The following is a 12511-nucleotide window of genomic DNA, read 5'->3' as shown; positions in this document are numbered from 1 at the left end:
GTCCCCCCTGCAATCACAAGTGTTTTGAAACCATTGATGTCTGCCGCCACACATCCATTGTGAGGTTGCAACTGAGGGACACAAGATTTGCTGCCCCAAATATGTTTTGGGGTTAATTTCAGGCTGGTTGTTAAGAGACAAAAGACTCCGAAAGAAGCTTTCACCCTCCCATCCTTACCTGCCTCAAGGAATTTAGATAGAAAAACCTGCTTGAAGGAAGGGAACCTCACCTTAGCATCATAACATAAACTGAAGGAGGCACACCCTGAGGAATCTCGCAAAGCCTGTTGGTTGAGTTTCCTTCTGTGTCCCATTGTCTTTGGGTGGCAGGAAAGAGTTTATTTACCAAAGTTTGTTCTTTGTCGCTTACCTGGAAAGCCCAGAACTCTGCCGCCCCCGTCAACCCCAGCCTCCTTTCCTTTGTCCAGAGCGGTGTACAACCCTCAACTGCCCGAAGCGTCTTCAGATCTCGTCTTCTCCTGGCACCCCCACATGAATGTCCATAATAAATTTTGGACATTTTTTTCTGTTAATCTGGCTCATGGTAATTTTATTATTAGCCCAGCTAGAAGAATTTAGAAAGTTGGAAGAGAGTTATTTTTTGTGTGTCTCCAGAACTCATTTAGAATAAAACAATGTATTTGTTTAAACATATATAAATGTTCTGTGAAATATTGCTAAAATATCCATGACTTCCAGGCACTCCGCCACCTGAATGAGTGAAACTACTGCTGTAATTATAAGAATGTGCCTGAATCATGATACGGTGCCTTCACATGAAGGTGCTGGGGCCTCACCTTCAAAATGAGGCCATCCTTGGGCAATAACCTGGTAGGAGTGGCTTATTCAGATGGGAAAATAGATGGAAGGTGGAAAGCTCTAGGGGGTGTTAAAAGGGGAATCCCCAATTCTCAGTCTTAACCTTGGAGGTGGCAAGATGTCTAGCTGGGCACTCCTTAGGAGGTGTCCAATTTTGTTCCCTTAACGCTGAGTCTGGGAGGTCAGGTCAGCTGCTCTGATTCTGAAGTTCTAGGACTGCACAGAGCTTGGCCCTACACTTGGAGCTGCAGATGTGCCTCCACATCAAATCAAAGTTCAATCTCATCATTAGACCACCGCTTGGCAGGTCCAGAGTTACCTCACACCCACCATGCATCCATAAAACAATTTGAATTATCTCATTTTAATTTAGCAGAATAAATATAGAAGGGAAATGTTAATTTTTTTCAAAAGCAATCCATTAGTATTTCATCAAAACAACCCAATCATTTATACATAATGTCTGATCATTCTTATATTGATGGATTAATAATGACTCACCATGGTGCTTATAGTTTATTGAAAAGTTAAATAGATAATAAATGGCATGGGCAAGGAGGTGATTAAACATTCAACTCATGATTAAATGTGCATGTTTGGGGATATGATCAAAAATTGGGCCATTAACTCTTGAATAATCTTACATTTTCCATCCTTGTTTTATTGCCTTTGTTGTCTACAGGTAGTGTATATAAAGAATTTCAAATTACCTTTTGAGCAGATGGAACTGGGAAGGTGGAACAATGGTCTTTGTTCCATTGCCCATATTTAGTGCTATTGAATGTGCATGTGCTTTTGCAGACAGCATTATATCCGGTTGCTCCTGGCCCTCTACGCCAAATGCTGCTGCTTTTCAAATTAAAATCACTTCTCAATCACCACCCTCAGGAAATCCCCCAAAAGTATTTTTGTAACTTCCTGCATCCCGAGTGCAATTTTTACTTAGGGTCTCTTGAGAAAGGAAGAGTCCTTAGTACCTCTTATCCTGTGCTGACCCAGATAGGTTTGCTGCTTGTTGTCTCATAACACAACCTCATGAAAGCATAATAATCTAAAGCTGTGGTTAAACACGCAGCTAGTAATAGGTGTCCAGCCATTTTATTTTCGCAACCACTGAGCTTTTCATGCATATGCACTGAAGTCTATTTGTAAACTGACCAGACATGTCCATTTTATTTTAAAAGGACACTCGAAGATGCTCCGAATAGATTAGCCAAAGCAATGTTATTTTAAATGTCAAAACTACTGCAGTGATACACTTGCAAAATTTTGTCCGAGAGTCTAAGGAAACAAACTTCATTCTGATAGCACGAGGCCAGAAAATTTCCATGTGGCTTTCACTGAAATAAGGGAAGGGTCATGTAGAGTCACCGTGCTCGTGATGGCGGCTGGATTATTCTTTGCTCAGCCTGGCTGTGACTTTCCGAACACAGAGAGAATTGTGGGTGTTTGTCACCTGAGAGCAAGTTTTTGAAAAGGAGCTGGGTGGGGGGCAAATGAGGCTGCCGGCACCAGCCTGCATGTATGTGTATGTGTTGTTCAAGGGTCACTGGAAAGGGAGAGAAAAATCACTGTGCATTGGGTATGTGCCCGGCACTCTGCTTGGTGTGTGATCTTGACTAAGTTACCTCAACAATATTGCAAGGAGTATATTTTTTATTTTATTACCTCAGTTTTATGGGTTAAGAAAATGAGACTCAAAGAGGGAATTAACTTGCCTAACATCACCCAGCCAATAAGTGACGTCTGATATTTTAACCTTATTCTGTCAGGGTAAGGTAGTTAAGTCTGGGAGAGAGATGGTGCAGGGTATGGAGGCCTGAAAGAATATGGTATTGTGTAGAATGCACTAAATAATTCAGGATGCTTGACTAAAAATATAAATGACAAGTTATAGGATATGAGGAAGAAAAGGTAGACAAAGATTAGCTCCAAGTGACTTTGCACCAACGGAAAATTATGGATCTGGCTCTAGTTTTCCTCAAATTCCATGAATATTCAGGAGGGACTCACCCAAACACATCAGCCTGCAATCCATTGGCAAAGCTTATTGTTTCGTCTGCTTCCCCCGTGTAGCCTGTTGTCGTCTGTGGACACTGTCCTACTCCGCAATTTTATCACTTTTCTTCTGGACAATTAAGACAGCTTTCTCCCTGTCCCTCTCACCACTTTCATTTGTTTTCAGTTCTTCCTGAACAATACTGCAGGTTTAATGTGCTGAAGCATGTGTCACACTTTAATATCCCGAGTATCCACTAAAAGAGAATTGGTTAAACAAATCATTCCGAATACAGTGCAATAGTAAGCAGGAATTGAAGGCGACACTAGAAAAAGATATAATGACCTAGAAGGATATTCATGATAATTTTTATGTGTAAATGATTTTAAAATGCAGTATACATATGGTAATTAATTTTGGCTTTGTAGGGAGGAAGAAACCTCTACTCTCGAGGTCCTTTCGGCTAGTCTAATAATAAATAGACAGGAGACAGATTAACAAGAGAAAATGACCAAAGTTAATTACATACGTATGTATGGGAACCCCACATACATACAGGAGAGTCAGAAACATCACAAAGATGGAAAGGGAATGTAGTAAGGGCCATGTGACCTTCTGAGCTGAGGATGAGGTAAGGTACCCTGAGGTCTCAGAAAGTAATTGCAGGGAGGGTGCATGCTGAGCAGCCAGTAGTTTGCCCTGCTTATGTATAGATAGGTTATCTCTGATAACCTCTTACTATGGGCAAGGCCCATAATTAACATTTTTCTGGATAGTTAAGGGGAGCAAAAATTTCTCTTGAGCCTCCAGGGTCTAGATTGCCTTTAGTTCAAAATAATCCGCATACCACTGAGGTACATGTAGAGGTGGCTCCTTCTGAATACCTCCTCTGAAACTTGTGTGGAAGTTTCACATCCCAGAAGCTGGGTTGATACATTGTTTTATATCACAGTCTTAAGAAAACATAGCTCAGTTAAGCAGTTGTGTCTCGTTTTAGGAGGTAGTGATACCGGCAGGCTCCCAAAGTTAAGCCTGTGGTGCAAGCAATCAGGTATTTAACAAGAGGCAGACTATAATGTGGGTTTCTGAGTTCAGAAGGCAGGCAATCGAGAAGATTTCTTGGTGTCAGTCTTGAAGCATCTTCAGATGGAATATAGCCAGGCAGAGACAATTCCCCTGGTCTGTGATCTACAATTTGAATGTCTCTGGTGATCTTTCTTTCTCTTTCCTTTCCTTTCCTTTTCTCTTCTCTTCTTTCTTTCTCTCCTTTTTATTTGTTTTTACTTTTTTATTGGACTTATTGGGGTGACATTGGTTAATAAAATTATGTAGGTTTCACTTGTACAATTCTACAATATAAAACATCGTCTGCATATTGTGTGTTCACCACCCCAAGTCAGGACTCCTGTGATCTTTCTGGGATAGGCCTGGAGATTAGAGAATGTCCACAGATAAGCTGTTATGGTGGTTTCGCTGAGGTTTATAGCAAGTGGTCCACCTTTACCTTGCACGGCCTAGGGAAAAGGGCAGTTTTAGTTTTCAGTGATTCCAAGTCAAAGGATGGGAACAAAATGGGTAATATTACCTTGGAGAGTCTATATTGGAGAAAAGTAGAATAATTTGGGATCCAGTTCAGTTTACAAGTAGGAAAAAAAAAACAACTCAACAGACAATGAACAGCACTAAAATCTAATATCCACAAAGGTATATTTTAGTTTCCATTGAAGCTCAATTTTTCTCTCTAAAATAACCCTCATTTTTACCAGATAGTGAAATTAAGACTAGATTTATTTGCAAAATAAATCTGGTTTCAATAAACGGCCTGATTCTTTGAATAAGTCCAGCAAGAACAGTAATTAATCACATAGGTTCTTTTAAATCTGCTTTACTGGGCTTTTTTCTTTAGAAATCTTCAGACTGAACTTAATGAGGCCTCTTGAGGCCAAAAATCCAAGGTGAGTACTTGATATCAGCAGTCTCCTGCAGTACCTACAGATTGTCTGAGATCCTGTCTTCCTGAGGGTCCCCCCCAAATATCTTTAGGTTCCTGCACCTGCCAGGAAGTAACCTTCTTTATTCAGCTGGTAAGGTGGCTGAGGAATCTGTAAGCAAGGTACCAGGAGGATATTTCCGAAGGTTTTATTGGCTTCCATAAGTCAATCTTAATTCCTTAAAGCTGTCTGGTCACATCTGAGTCTATGATATTCCAGCTAAAACCTTGATAAATAACCAGTTCACATTTGTGTCCTGTTAGTAGGAATACAGATTTTTATTGAAATTATGCAAATAATATTGTCATAAAATAATACTAAAAGTTCCAAATTCTGGAGGGATCAGGTAGTGAGAAAAAAATAAATGTTTTCACTTCTGCTAACAAAAACATAGTTTACCAAGTTATTCTAAGTCATAGCTAGCTTAAGGGGAAAAAAAATTCTTGTATTTGGAAAACACACAAAAAAAACCTAGCAATTTTTCAAACAAACATCATAAAAATTTTAATTATTCCATCAGAACATTCCGTCCCTGTAATTTAGACTTGTTCTGCTTGGATCCCGTTTTGCCATTTGTTCCCTCTGTCTTGCCTGACGATTCAGGATGACGGAGACAGCGATAATTCCAAGAAGTTTGTTTGTCAGGGCTTGTATGCGTTGTTCAGTGAATTCTCTTTCCAAGGAATCCAGGAAATTTTTCTCTTCTACCCCTTGACCATTTACCTTTCTTGAGTAAAAAGGCCTGGGGGCCCCTTGAGGGGTCAAGCCAGGGTTCCTGGTAGTGTTGCATTAAAGCCTTTGTTTTTAAGTAACCATTTACAGGTCTCCACCCTGCTGGGACAGGTCCTGTAACTCTCCTCTCTATTTTCCCTTTGTTTCACCCTTAGCAATATTTAAAAAATAGGTATCTCATTCTGTTTATTTGATTGGGAAGCCCTTGTTTTTAGGTGTACTTTTAAATGATCTAGTTGCAACATTGCTCATAATTGCCTTGCGATTTCAGGTTACAATTTCCTCGAGGCTGGCAGCGGCTTGGTAGGACCCTCCCTGTCTGTACGTGGAGTATAGCTCACATGTCTGCTGGCTGTATTTTAAAGCTCCCAACCTCACAGTTACCAAGCCGAGTTCTTAGGACATACAAATTTTAGGTTGTCTTTTAATAAGATTTTGCTATTTTTCTCCTTTTTCTTCTTACATGCAGGACAGTTGTATTTCCAACTGCATTTTCCATTTTTTACAATATCTACAAATGACTGAGGTAAATAGGAATGGGTCTGAGTGGACTTTGATTTTTGTTCTAGTTTCTGTCCTTCCATCTTGTTAAGGGAATCTTAGTGACTAGCCATTGTAACAATATGAGAGATCTCTAAAATTTTTTCTTTCTTTTCAATTTAGAAGTATTTTCCCATTCAAAGGATATATCATCTGGCTTTGGCAAGTAGGATTTTAATAGGGACTCAAACTAATCTGTCTTCTATGGCTTAAACAAAGGCACACACACACACACAAAATAGAGAAAGCAAAGACCTTTGTTGCACAAATAGTAAGGATATGTGGCTCCTGTTTCCCATAAGATTGAGAGATGCCTCCAGCCACAAACCTGCTAATCTGTGACACCAGGCAGGCACTGCTGGAATGAGATTTTTCCAGTATTAAGAAGCAAGGAAGGTTGAGACAACAAAGGCCCACCATGGGCTGGGCCTCCTTATGAAAAATTCCCCTGAGAGTTGCATGACTGGGCAAAGCAGGACCAAAAAGACTTTTATGGCTTAACCAAGGCTTGGAACCCTGATTTTCCTGACTGGCTACCAGATGCACCCTGGTACGTGCCCCTGCCTTATGGTGGAGACCACAGAAAACATTCTTGCTGGCCATAAAGGCAAAGCTCTTAGGACAGATAACTAGATAAAAGGAGAAACACCAGACAGATAGTAGAGAAAAAGATAGAATTAACAAAACTTGTGAGTATTCATACCAAATAACCAAGGATTGCTAAGCCCTAGAAATCACTTTCACAAATGTTTTTTTCCTGCTAGACTAAATTTAGAAAAGAAAAAAAGGACTCTCAACACTTTGCTTTCCCCAAACTTTGTAGGTAGAGATCCGGGAGCTTGACTTGGCAAAATTTCTTATCTTTGCTGGCATGTGCCAACTGTTGGGGAGGAAGAGAGTTTCACCTACCCTCAAGGTCCTTTTGCTTTGTTTAATAATCAAATAGACCTGAGAGAGATTAACAAGAGAAAATGAGCAAAGTTAATTACATACCTATGTGTGGGCACCCCGCATACCAAGAAGGGAAAGTGAGGTATAGGTGACATTCTAAGCTAAGGATGAAGTAAGGCACCTTGGGCCTTCAGGAGGTAACTGCAGAGAGAGCAACTGTTCAATAATCATTACTTTGTCCTTGCTGGTGATTGCTCTTATCATGGGCCAGACCCCAATTTAAATTCTTCTAGATAGGTAAGGGGAGGGTGGGACAGACTTTTCTCTTGAGCCTCTAGGGTCTCAGTTGATTTTTTTTTAAATCCTCACTTGAGGCCATGCTTTTCTTCCATTGATTTTAAGAGAGAGAGAAAAAAAAAGAAAAAGAGGGAGCGAGAGGGAGAGATCAGTTGCTTCCTATACGTGCCTTGACCAGGGCTCGAACCTGCAACCTAGGTATGCGCCCTGACTGGAGATTTGATCCTGCAAACTTCCAGGGCAGAGGATGATGCTCCAACCAACTGAGCCATCTGGCCAGGGCTCATCTGATTTTTTATCAAAATAATATACATACAACTGAGGTACATCTTGGGGTGCCTTGTTCTGAACCCTACGCTTGCATGATAACAATTAGCTTAGATTGGATGGCAGCTGCCCTTTTAAAGTGTTTATGTTTCCTGAAGCATTCCATTCCTGCACAATATATTATCTCCTGGCTCCTGCAGACATTCGACTCCTACCGTAGCGTGGTGGGAATCCTGGCACAGCGAGGGTATTTTGGTGCTTGTTTATTATACACTGCTTTGCATGGTTGCTTTTCATGTGTAAGTTTTCTATTAGTCTCCTTGCGTCAAGGCCCATGGCTTACACGTATTTGTAAACTCAGCGCTTTATGCGTAGTAGGTTTGTAACACGTTACTTGTTGAATGAACTGAAGCAATGATCAGATAAATGAAACCATTGCCACATCCTATAAATTATTTACTGGAGTGTTTTTTTTTAATAATTGCTTTGATTAGTCAACTGAAGAAACACATTAGAAAAACCACATTTGCGGACAAACAAGAAAATAACACCATGGATCACAATTACTGGCCAGGTCCCACATCATCGCTGAATTTCAAAAAGTGGTTAATATTTAAAGGTGATGTATGAGATCTGGCCTCACATCGTGCTAGTGAACATTATTTGCTTTCATAGAATTTTGATGAATTCACTTTTGTTCTTTCCCTGGCAGGAATGTGCTCTGCCACGTGTCAAACAAGACGGTGATAGAAATGCTGACAGCTTTGGGGTACAGCCACCATTTTTCCAAAATATTGTTAATATCAAGCTGTGATGGTAACAGAATCTTAACAGTGGTCAGTTTTAACTTCTATATTTGATTTTATGGAGGGAGGCGGTAGACTATCACTTTAGAATTCCTTACACACCTCTTACAATTATAATTGCTTTAATTTAGGGGGAGAGAAAAAGCTGCGTAGCAGGTAAAATAACTTTTGGACGTGGAGTGGTGTTCATGAAGTAATTAACTCCTAGTTACCATGTTTTCTGTGAATGTTCATATGTGCTGGAAGGTAGTTTAGAATTTAAAACACAGCGTTCAAGTTTCTTCCATATTAAACTTATTAACATGTGTGGAATGACAAGGAAGGAAGATCCAGATGTACAGATAAGAGCCGTAACGTTGGGGTTGCCATTTCCGCAGGGGTTCCTTTTAGCCGCCCCTAACCTGGCCGCGGCGTGGCGATCTGACGCGGGAAAGGGACGGCACCAGCACAGCACTGTGGCCTCCACGGAGTCAGTCTGGTCTCGGTCTCATAGTCTGAGCTTTGGCTGTGTGCGATTTGGAGATACAGGTTCTCAGGCGCTACTGTTGGGTGTTACATGGCCACTCTGGCCTTCGTTTTACCTATGAACTGTGAGTAAATATCTTCAAAATGTGAACATCACAGCGTGGTTGGTAGGATTGAAAACCGTGAAATTACTGTATTCCAAACAGCCTGACCCTCGCCCTCCAGGCTTCAGAGACGTAGTGCTCCCTCCCCTTCCCCCTTCAAGCCTGTGCTGCCTCCACCTTCACCCTTCAAACCTGCGTTAAGGAGAAGGAATCCGATAACGTCACTCATATTTACTGCAAATAACTGATAAGACTTCAAGAGTCACCTGCCCTTACACTTGTTTAGCAGCAGTCACAAGGTTTTAAGTCAAAAGAATGAATCTTCCATTGTGGAATTTTAGGAATTAACTCCTGATTGCGAGAGCAGATACTCTCCGCTCAGGTATTCACTTCCCCCTGCGTCCGTGTTCCAGCCGTGGGAGAGATAGGCTGTCTGTGTGCTTAGACCGGCTGACTCCCCAATGCTCACTGGTGGCTAGTAAGTAATGTTAAAAGAGGACAATTTTTTAGGTAATTATGCTTTTATTTTAAAGATACCAGGTTTTTTTTTCTGTTTCTCCCATAGCTGCACAGTATTAAGTTATCTCTATTTAAGAAAGGCAGAACTCCCAAATAAAATACTACTACTAACAGTGACATTGTTATCAAACACTTTTTATCCAAATGGGAGAAGCGGCAGCATAAGAATTCAGGTTGCATTTGTCATGAAAATACACAGATCAGGTAAAAGGGTTTTGCTTCTTTGAACGGAAAGAACACCTTTTTACTACAGATGAGAGTGATCACAGAATATGCATTAAGTTCAAATTTTAAACCCCATTGAAAGATCTAAATATAATTATTTGAACTCAGGACATTAGTGGGATGAACATTGTAAAATGAAATGTGAGATTTGGACCATGTTTTGGCACTAACAGCTATAGCTTCGAATGGATAATGTGCCACATGTAGACTTCACCACACTTGCTCCACTATTACCGATAAACTAATAAGCTCATTTGTAAGTCAGACCCACCTAACAATCAAAGGAGGCGGGATTATTACAACGTCCACCACCGTATAGCTGAGAAATATGAAGCTTAGGTGATTTATCACACATCAAAAAAGTGATTGAAATAGATTCCAGCCTAGGCAGTCTGTTGAAATTTAATTCTATGAACTTGTTAAATGAATAAAATGAGGCTTGAGGTGGCTCTCCTGTTTTGGCAGTCTGTCCTACAAACAAATGAAAATCTGTGCCTATAAATACCTCAAGGTTATGAAATCAAAACACTAAGGACTATCAGTTACAAACAGCCAAATAATTTCCATAATTTACTTCCCTCGTTTCTTTGTTTAAGTCTTTCCCCTGGTTCCTGCTGGCATAGTGCTCCTAAGATTTTCTGGTTTGGCACTTCCTGATTCCAATTCATTCTTGCTCACATCACCTCTTCAAATGTTTAATATGCTCCAGTTTATCTTTTAACAAACGTTCAGGGCAGATGAAATTTATGTTTCCTGACTCATCTAACCTCCTCTAATAATCGTGATCACATTCCCAGTTTCTTCACTATGCCTGGTACTTTAAATGTATTATAGATTGCATAATATGTAACCTTTCCGTAAGAATTTAAAGATAATCATTATTATCCAGTTTTTATACTTGAAACCATGAATCTTAGAGGTTACTTTTGTAACCAGCAAGGGGCTCTGTGCATATAAGTACCTCAGTCTTTCCATCCTGTCTAGTTTGAACCAATTTGAATCATCTGACTGAATAGGGGAAATTCACTGTCATCTCCACTCCTGAAAACCTTTAGGTGATAATACTGTAAGTGAAAAAGTCACCAGGTCCCTTCTATTTAGAAATATTGACTATGATAACTGCCCAGTAATGTAATATTTTTCTACTCTACTTTTGTAAAGATCCAAAAGGAAATACCAGAATCGAATGTCCATATCTTGCATTAGTACAAGTGGGGATCAGTGAGAATTCCACTCTATACAGAAACGTATGTGTGCACGTGTGTATACAAATACACTGAACACCTTCTTTGCACTTCTTCCTGTTTTTTTTTTTTTTTTTTGTGGGCTCCATTTAAAATGAAATAGTGCCATCTGGTGGAAGTTAGATATAAAAATGGCTCCGGGTTTACTCAATTTTGTTCAATTTGATAAATACCCATTTGCTTCAACCCTGTGCTAGGTAATCAACAGGCTATATGGTCACAAAAATAAGTAATACATAGTTCTTTCCCTCAAAGAACAGCAGTACCATGAGGCCACTAGCGTGTACATGGCCAAGAATATGCCCTCTGCACATTGCCGTGCAGAGGAGGACTTGCGCCCTGGAGGAGGGGTATGATTTAGCTGGGCTTTGCAGAGAGGCTGCCTTGGGTGGGTAACTCCCTGAGCAGAGTCCTCAGAAGTCAGGTGCAGAAACGGTGTACTGGAGATAACATCATGAACAATTGCACAGAAGTAAGAAAAAGCATTGTTTTTTCAGGAAAAACAGGCAGTTCGTAGTCATATAATTTAAAATTTGGGAAGAGGAAGAGACAAAAGAGGAGCTGGCAAAGCCGTCCTAGACTGGCCGCAGAAGGCATAGGTGCCATTCTAAGGAGACCGCACCTTACTGACTTCTAAGTGGGGCAGGGAGAGAGTTAACATTTAGAGATGGGTCTGTTGGGAGAGAGGAAGATGGATTTGAGAGGGGGCAGGAGAGTGTAGTTGATCGAGCCTTAGGTCCTACTAGTGAGGGAGAGGCAGGCAGAGCAACACTGTAAGACAGCCATGTGGTATTGGACTCACACTCACAAAGGGCCTCGAGTAGACTCTTGATACCTTCTCCAAATGAGAGTATGCACGCAGACTCAGATAAACATGGACAAGTTTGAAAGTATACAATGTCAAACAATTTTAAACTGGTGTTCCTATGCTAGTATTTCTTGTAATACATCTGAATTTATATCTCAATTTTCTCATGAATAGTAAGTACACTGTTACTTACCTTGAGAACATTATTTAGCCTAAGGATTTAATGTATACTTTATGGTTTCTGGCTGATTCAGCTTTTTCCCCCCTTTCCTCAAGTGTTAATATACTGAAGTTTCACCAAATGTAAATATCTAAGGTCTTTCTTAAGTTCTGGAAAAATCTGGTGAGGCAGTGGTAAAGGATTAGAAAAAGAGAAGAAAATTGAGAAATATTTTGGAGGACAAATGAACAGAGATGTTATGGATGAATTATAAAGATGGGGTAGCCAACTGGCAGATGAAGGAGAAAGGAGGAATTCAAATAACTCCCAGGTTTCGGCCTCAGTGACTCAGACAGTGGCGTTTTTAACTGTGAGCACAGCGTAAAGAACGATGAGGCAGTTTTATGTAGGAAAATGAAATAGTTCTCTTTCGGATATATAGAATTTGAAGTTCTTGAGAGCAAACAAATCAAGTGAAATTGCCTAGCCCACAGTTAAGTGTGTGAAACCCTAGCTCATGGCCATGGCTAGGGCTAAATAGAGAGAGCTGGGAATTACCAGCGCACGGAGGTCATTAAAACTGCTAGAAGGGTTGCACAAACCCCAGGAGAATGCTTCATCTACAAAGAACAATGGACTGAGAG

The sequence above is a fragment of the Desmodus rotundus genome, chromosome 1 (assembly GCF_022682495.2).
Source record: "Desmodus rotundus isolate HL8 chromosome 1, HLdesRot8A.1, whole genome shotgun sequence".
Taxonomy (NCBI): Eukaryota; Metazoa; Chordata; class Mammalia; order Chiroptera; family Phyllostomidae; genus Desmodus; species Desmodus rotundus.
This window is presented reverse-complemented; position numbering follows the sequence as displayed.